This window comes from Odontomachus brunneus, unplaced genomic scaffold, assembly GCF_010583005.1.
Source record: "Odontomachus brunneus isolate Ranch 3 - 2012 unplaced genomic scaffold, Obru_v1 Obru_scaffold_041, whole genome shotgun sequence".
Taxonomy (NCBI): Eukaryota; Metazoa; Arthropoda; class Insecta; order Hymenoptera; family Formicidae; genus Odontomachus; species Odontomachus brunneus.
In genome coordinates this window covers 2,128,754-2,137,839 of record NW_022639491.1, presented here as the reverse complement: position 1 = coordinate 2,137,839, position 9,086 = coordinate 2,128,754, and the positions used below count along the sequence as shown (strand labels likewise).

Here is a 9,086-nt window from a genome sequence, read left to right as displayed (position 1 = left end):
CGATTTTTTTATCGTTACTTTTCAAATAACGGTAACGCGTTACTTTTTAGAATCAGTAACGAGTAACGGTAACGAGTTACTTTTTACCGCAAGTAATGGTAACGGTAACGCGTTACTTTTAAAAAGTAACTTTCCCAACCCTGATATGATTTTAAAATATTATAATAACATTATAAATTGTAAACATTATACATTAAATATATGCAATTGTCTATGTATTATTTTTTTACAATTAATTACATTTCCCTACTTACAGTAACGTATCTAGCTACAGTATCCATCTACTTGAACGGCATGACGCGTATAGCACGATATTATCACGACGTTTTCCAACTATTTAATCGAGACCACCTTATAATATTATATATGGATCGATTTGGTATGAAATGCTGTACAACTTTTGTCCTTACAAAAACTTACAAATTTTGCAAAGGTAATGAGTAGGGGAGGAGGGGTTAAAAAATGTGATGTTTTTGAAAAAATTTAATATACTGTTTCAAAGAGCGTTAAATACTGTACAAGTTTTGTAGGAAACATTTTTTCATATACCTTATATTTTAGGAAATATTCAATAAAAATAGAAAAGTCATTTGTTTTCAAGAGGCTGTTTCAACCCCTAAACTCAATATATGGCCGATAAAAAAAAATACGTGTCGACTACTTTTTGATGCTCTACAACATATCCAAAGCGCATCAAAATCGGGGGGGGGGCAGTTCCGCAACTTCCCTTGTAAGTAAAAATTATATAACTATTGTTTAATGTTTGCTAAGTATATTATAATATACTGTGAACACTATAAGGATACATTATATAAGTATGAATTGTAAGAATATCGTTGGAGTCATCAGAGTCACCGCGTGCGTGCTCGATCGTCAGGTTAAGCAACAGTTTAATGCGGTCAGGATATGGATGGGTGGTGACCAGTGGTGTATACTGCTTGGGATCGAAATTATCGCTGGAGGATTTCATGAAAGTTTGGAGTATATTTGACAACCTTCGATCGGATACGTTGTAGTTTATGAAACATAAGAAAAGTAGGAATATATAAGTATATTTTTTTAAATATTATGATTTTCTCACAGTAATATCATTGTGATTTTTACCATTATATTACTGTGATGCATTTGCCGCGGACATTTTAATATTACTGTGATATCTTAGTAATATTCCAGCATTATTTCTGTTATATTCCCTGGTAATATTGCAATGAAAATATAATATTGCTGTGATATTTCTGCGATATTACGTGCTGTGTGGGATATAATAAAACATATATTAAAAAATGAAGTGTATGAAATAAATAAATAATATATAAATATTTTTATGCTAAACTCTCTTTTATCGATAAAAATGCTTCTAAGTGCGACTGAGAGCAAATCAGAAGACTGATAAACCATATTTAGAGACACTTATTAGTAAGAGATTTTAGAATAAAGATTAATTACAGAGAAAGCCTTTAGTCTCAACTCTCTTTTGTCGATAAAAGTGTCTTGTAGCCATCAAAAGGTTTATAAATTACTTTTAAAGACACTTTCATCGATAAAAGAGGATTCAGAATAAGGACTATAGAGAAGTGATCATATTTGTTCTTAAACGATTTATCGAAGTTCATAAAAGCAATTCGAGATTCGATAGTTGACCAATTGCCGCCACTAGAGGCACTTCCTGTCCCTTCAAAGACAACTTCATAGAGTAAGGGTGGGAGCACAGACTTTTGCTAACGCATAATAATTAAAAAGAATTTTTCATTTTCCTCCCCAGGATGGAAATGAAGCATTCTGATTAATTGATTAATTGATGATGACTCCGATTAATTGATGAATTCTTTATGTGTTATGCATTAACAATGCGCAAATAACCTCATTTATATCAAATACGCGTTACATTAAAACCGGACACTTAAGTGGATATCGTTGCGCTCATGGACGAGACGGATGCTGTGGCGGACAGTAACAATGCGGCGCAAACAATTTCAATTGTCGGTCGACTGCGTGCGCCAGATGGCGGACCAGATGCTTCGATTTTGCGCTCGTGGCGGTGTTCACGCGACCTGTCACCGACACGCTTGCGATGATCTCGGAGATTTTCAGATCTTCAGGCTGCTCGAATCCCAACAGGATCATCGGCTCCACGACTGCGTACAGAGCGCGGGTCGAAGAGACCGCGGTGACCCTCTTGAATTTTGAACGCGTGAGTCTGTGGCGGCCTCGCCGACCGCGCGCGAGCACTGGCGCAAGCAGGTGCTGCAGCCGCGCCGCAACTTTAGCGAAGAAACGCCGTTTGTGGCCACATCCAAGGCTCTCGCCGAACTACTGTTCGCAGCGATGAAAGTGGCGACAGAGATCGCGCAGAGGCGGTAAGAGCTAGAGTCCCTATAATAAGTGTCTGGTCAACAGGGTGCAGGTTCTGATTAGTCGGCAATTTGTGGCTAATTTGTCGCCAAATTGTTACAAAACGGTGCTGAACATTCACCCATTTTTACAATAATTTACTGCACTTATTACTGCAATTCTTGTTTTTTATTTTCCGACTTTAACCTTTTCTTCGCTTTTATTTTATAAGCTTAACCTCAGAGCAGCTATACTGCGCATGCGCGAGCGCGTCAGAAAAAGATAGATTGCACAGAGAGATAGGAAATTTATCTTTTTCTCTCGAAGAATTTAGCCACAATTCCTCTGCTGTAGGCCTATTCTCTAAAGGTGCCATCCCATTGAGCACGGATCGGAATACCAGATCGGATTTCTTACTATAATGAGCGTTCTGTTCTCTAGTTCCGTTCCGTAAAAGTTTCCTCTACCAGTCCCATGTAGCAAAAACAGAACGGAATGGCGCGTCGGTCACAAATAAATATGATTAATTCGTCAATATTTCGTTATTTTGACGCGACAGAATTAATTATATACATAATTTATGCAATTATCTTGCCGATAATATTGTCATGAATATTCTGAAATATTTAATTGAAGAGTGAAATATATTTTATAACTAGAAATCCGTTCCGTTTTTGCTACATGGGACTGGTAGAGGAAACTTTTACGGAACGGAACTAGAGAACGGAACGCTCATTATAGTAAGAAATCCGATCCGACGTTCCGATCCGTGCTCAATGGGACGACACCCTAACTTTCTAACGAAAACGTCGTTATCGTTACGTAGCGACGATCGTCGCTTGCGCTAACGACGTTGTAACGAAAAAGCTATTCTGTAACTCAAGCTAGCGATACCGTATCGATACAAATTGTGATACCGACGTCGTTACTGAAACGAGTATATTCAGTTCAATATAACTTCACTGCTGCAGTATTCAGTCAATCAAATCTTTTTTCCTTGTGTATCTTTTTCAGTGAGTTTAGGAGCAGTAAATACAAATATTGGCTGTGTCAACAATTATATGTGACAGTTAACCAAAATATGTCAAAGTAAGTATATGTAAAATAAATAATACACAAGAAGATTAAATCAAACATTAATTTGGCATCAACTATATGAGCTTATATTAAAATCGTAATTTGTCATCAAAGTATATCGACATAATCTAATAAAACGTGATACACAAGTATCACAATGAAAAAATGTAATTGTATATATAATATTAATCTTCGAAACATACATAACATTCTTTTTAATATAATATTTGCAGATCATGTTTTAGATTATGTTTATACATGTGTTAGCAAAATACTTATTATACAATACAATACAACTGTGGACCAATACAGTTAATATCAAATAGATGTCATATATTTGTGTGTGTATGTATGTGTATGTGTATATATAATAACTCTATGTTTAATCAATATATAAAAGATTGAAAATATATATGACTATATTAATATATTTTTAATATTGTTTTTTTAATATTTTTGTAGACATGGCGAGATCATAAATCAAACCCACACAAGAATGTCCCAAATACATCATACGGATATCTTGAAGATATTGTTACGTCCACGATAAATAACTATATAGGGAAATTTGAAAATAGTGAAATCAGTGACTTACGTGGACGGTCAACAGAGTGATGACTCCGCTTTTGGGTCACTCTGCTTTTCACCGAGTTTACCCTGGGTCTCCGGATTCTGGCGAAACGATCGATGAATCTGGCGAGAAATCAGCGCTGCTCGTTCTCCTGGCTCGGTCTCGGATGTTCCGACGTTGCGCGGGATGATGCGGCCCGCGATTCCGAATTTCGATTTCGCAACGTTCGAAAAATGAAGGGTAGGCAAAAGTAATTGCAACACAGTCGGATTTTACGACTAATATATTCCGAATAAGTACACGAGAATTACCAGAGATTAATTATGAGAAGAAAATAATCGCTTTCTCAACAAATGCGCGCGTTTTTATATGTCGCTTTGTCGCTGAGAGTCGTTTCCTGATTGGCTGATGGAGTCATGGAAGAAATTCATTCCATCGGTATGTTGTCACCGCGTCGGTCCTAAGTGGTGTTTGGATTCAGTTTTCATGCTCCTGTTAACAGAGGGACGCCTTATCGCATTGAGCGATTACGGTTTTTCTCTTGTCTACAGTTGATCTATCGATTTTAAGGCCGATATTCATAGTCGGATCTTATATTTAAAACCGCTTAAGTTTATCTTCAGATGATGTACGAGTTATTTCATTGGCTACGGAGTATCTAAAGATGAACTTAAGCAATCTTAAATATAAGATCTGACTATGAATACCGGTCTAAGACTCTCTAACGACATGCAGTGTTATAATTCAGCGTTATAATTTTAATTATAATATTTAACATACGCAAATATACATATGCGCATGTACTTACGTCTAGTAACATAGGTATAAAATATCTAGTAATGTCTGAAATCAGACAAGTCGGCTCCGATCTATATTAATATATTATTAATGTTTCAAAATAAGTCCGGACGTTACAATATCATATATCCCAAATATATCTTTAGGATATCCCTATGATATATTTTAGACATCTCTGCTATGTGGGAAGGTATCCACAAAAATACAAAAATTAAGGAAAGAAAGAGCCAGTAGTCGGCAACTGTAGAGCCGATGTACAAACGTAGAACCACACTTTCCTACTTGGAGAATCGTTATATTGGTGTTATTGCTTATTGAGTGGTCCCATACCCCTCGATATTTTAATGACAAAATTCGATATTTTATCGACACTTTTAACGATATTTATCGTTAAGAAAAATTACAGAATACCATTTTTCGTTACAGTGTCGTTAAATCTCCGTAACGACACCCTAGGCTAGTGACATTGTCGTTAAGAAGTTATGGCTCCTGCACACAGGACGCGGTAATGCTTGCCGCGCGGCGGAAGTTCGCGTGACAGCCAATCAATATGCTATTTTCCATAATAACCTTCTAGCTCTTACAGAAAAACAACATCTTGATTGACTGTCACGCGGACTTTCGTCGCGCGGCAAGCATTACCGTGTCCTGTGTGCAGGAGCCATTAGAGAATAGGCCTACTGTGCTGGGATTCTGTAACTCGTTATTGGAGTTAACGACAGTTTCGTTATCGTTGCGCAGCTTTTCTACGGTATACAAAAGCTGCGCAACGATAACGAAACTGTCGTTAACTCCAATAACGAGTTACAGAATCCCAGCACTGGCCAAATTCTTATTATAGGGACTCTAGGAAGAGTTAGAGTGCAACGTAGAAACGCATGTGTTTCAGTCTATCCGCTCTGAGGTTAAGCTTATAAAATAAGAGCGAAGAAAAGGTCAAAGTCGGAAAATAAAAAATAAGAATTGCAGTAATAAGTGCAGTAAATTATTGTAAAAATGGGTGGATGTTCAGCACCGTTTTGTAACAATTTGGCGACAAATTAGCTACAAATTGCCGACTAATCAGAACCTGCACCCTGTTGGCCAGACTCTGATTATAGGGACTCTAGTAAGAGCGCCACACGTGTGGCCGCAGCAGTCTAGTCATCTATCGTTTTACACACTCGCTCTCGAACGCACCGCAGAGAAGCATCTGGATTTTTATCGTAGCAGTTTGTCACGCGTTATCTTCCGCTCCGCCGCGGTGTACAACGGAATAAATCGTTATTGTTTATTGGGGTTGTGAATGACTACTGTTCCTATCACCTCCAGTTCCCATAAGTCTATCGGTGCCAATCGTCGGCGGTGCCGACGAGTCCACTGTCATTCCTCTGTTGTCGCGCGCCGTCCCATTCAATCAAGTCACAAATGTAAGCAGAAACCGGCACTTTCGGTGAAATATTGTATTTAATGATAAACACACGAACTCCGAGTCTTCGAGGTTTTCAAAAATTCGAATTTGAGCGATACACAGAAAAAAATTCGCACAGAAAAAAATTAGTATCCACTTGAAACTAATATAATCAAATTAACAACCCAGATAGCACAAAATCTTCAGAGAATGTTCTGGGACGTTCTTAGTATGTATGAATGTCCTTAGGACGTCTTTAGTTCTTTTTGATTTGTGCTGTATAGGAATTGTTATTTCATATATAAGCAACGATATATAACATTGTTAGAAGAATTTCAATAATATTATAAATAATATTATAAAGTCTTGAATTTCGATAATATTATAAATAATATTATAAAGTCTTGAATTTCGATAATATTATAAATAATATTATAAAGTCTTGAATTTCGATAATATTATAAATTTATTTGAGTATTATAATAATTTCATGAGAGAGAAATACAATATGATTATTTTGGTAATAATATCTCTCTTTTTCATTTAGAAATATATTCTTAATCCAATATTTTGCCATACAAGAAAATTATTTTTCAATAATAAGAATATATTTTTCTTTGTTGAATAATATAAAATATATTAATGCAAATATCTTTTCGTTTGACACTATATAATCTCATTTAAAGATTTACATATGAAAAATTAAAATATTTTCAAAACTGTTCTTTTTTCTGTGCGTGTAAAGATTTAAATCGTTGAAAGTATTCAGTTAAAGTAGAAGTTAAATCGTTCAAAGCCTTAAGACAATATTTAAGATTTTGAATGTTCTATTAACAAAATCTGTCGAGAAGTATGTACAATGGATTGCAAAATAGTTTAGACACAATGAAGTTAGGAACTTAGCATTATAATTCAAAGTCATTACTGATGGACTTACGCAATAATAATATAATTAATAACATAATTAAATATAATAACAAATATAATTATTAAGTCAGCCTATCGCACACAATATTGCAATTTTGATAGTTTGGTGAGCTTCCAACTTCAGTATGCATTTAAATAGTTTTACCATTTATACATTTTTCGAGAAATATCGCAATCATAACTATTTATTAGGCACAACGTCAAAGTCTGCTGCAGTCATTTCGGGCCGACGAAAATGGGGAAATAACGAAGACATTCTTCAGATATCGTTCTTCGTTATCGTCCGGAACGGCTGCTATGAGTCTATTAACCGCCCTCGCTGGTGGTCTATGCGGATACGATACATTATCACCTGCACCTACGTGCGATCCGATGTTCTGCCAATCTGTCGATTTTTCACCAACGAGCTACAGTTTGGCGTGAATGGCGTGAAGAGAAACTTGGGTTTGCCGAAAATCTCACCTGCTGAAATCTTACTAACTGAGCAGTCGATACCGCTCATTAACGAATACGTCGATATGGCATTCGCGGCCGTGCGAACCAAGCGAATACAAGTAAAAATGCGATAAACTCTATCTGTAGAAAGTTATACGCTCTTAAAAATTTGATGCAATGTAAAACAAATATTAAGATTCCTGGCTCCTCACATTGTCTCTTTTTAATGAAGTCAGAAGCGAGAATTATTTAATTTATGTTAAAAATTCTTGCGAAATATATTGCGAAATAAAATATATAAAGTGACACGATTAAATAAATCTGTGAATATTCCGTGCATTCCTTTTTTGCTTTAATAATCAATAATTTGCCGTAAATTAACGTGACATACACTTTATCTTCTTAACCTATTTCTTCGCATTCAGGTTAATTTAATAAATTATTGTAATTTGATTGTTACAGCAAAAGGGAAATGCACGGAATATCTTACAAATTTGTTTAATCGATTTGCAAGTATTACTTTCTTCTAACAAAATTATACATTGTTGCTTATATATGAAAAACAATTATTTTTAATTTGAATATATCAATTTTAAATGAATACTTATTTTTCTCCTATGTAGACGTTTCAAGAATTTTTCTCGTTATTTTAGTTTAATATTTTAACAAATAGGATATTTTAACATATCTATTTGTTATTTTCGTGCTTGTTTTTTGCATTATTCTGAGATTCTTGTGTAATCGTATAATTTCATAACTGGCATTTCTGTTTTCTTTAACTATAAGAAAAATCTATAAAAAACTTACATATTTTACTGTTTTTGATGTCGTAATATAGTGTGGTTACGATTCAGAAAACAAGAACGATAAAGATAGAAATTGCGATAAAGATCTGAGACAATTAATAATTAATAAGTTTGTGTATGTATTCATGAATATATGCGTTATATGCACAAAGCGTATACACACCGTGAAAACTTTAAACATCCTATAACAAGATTCTTGATAAAATTTTGCGGAAAAACCCAGATAGCATAGAGATGAACAGAAGTTCCTAGAGAATTCACTTTAAAGAATAGATATAAAATTAGAAAAATGAATACCCGAAGAATTCTTGAAGAATTAACCACAGTAAGTTCGTCTTGAAATATTCCTTAGGACTTCATTATAGCGAATACTTCGCAACTTAATTCCTAGAACACTTTGAGAATTCATGAGGAATTAGGGCTAAGGCAGAGAACGAGACATAAGCGTCGTAATCGTAGACTTAAAATAAGGCAGAGAAAAACGTAAGCGTAATTCTAATAGCCTTTCGTGATTTACGTTTACGTTTTCTTTTGCTTTATTTTACGTGTACGACTATGACGCTTATGTCTCATTCATCTGCCTTAACTCTTACAACCCACACAGCACGTAATATCGCAGAAATATCACAGTAATATTATATTTTTATTGCAACATTACCAAGGAATATAATAGAAATAATGCTGGAATATTACTAAGATATCACAGTAATATTAAAATGTCCGCGACAAATACATCACAGTAATATAATGA

At 34.9% G+C, this 9,086-nt stretch overlaps 1 pseudogene; it reads left to right on the top strand.

Annotated features, from left to right (window-relative positions):
- Nucleotides 1-7,857, top strand: part of LOC116844358 — a 12,107-nt pseudogene extending 4,250 nt beyond the window's left edge.
- The last annotated feature ends 1,229 nt before the right edge of the window (nt 7,858-9,086 follow it).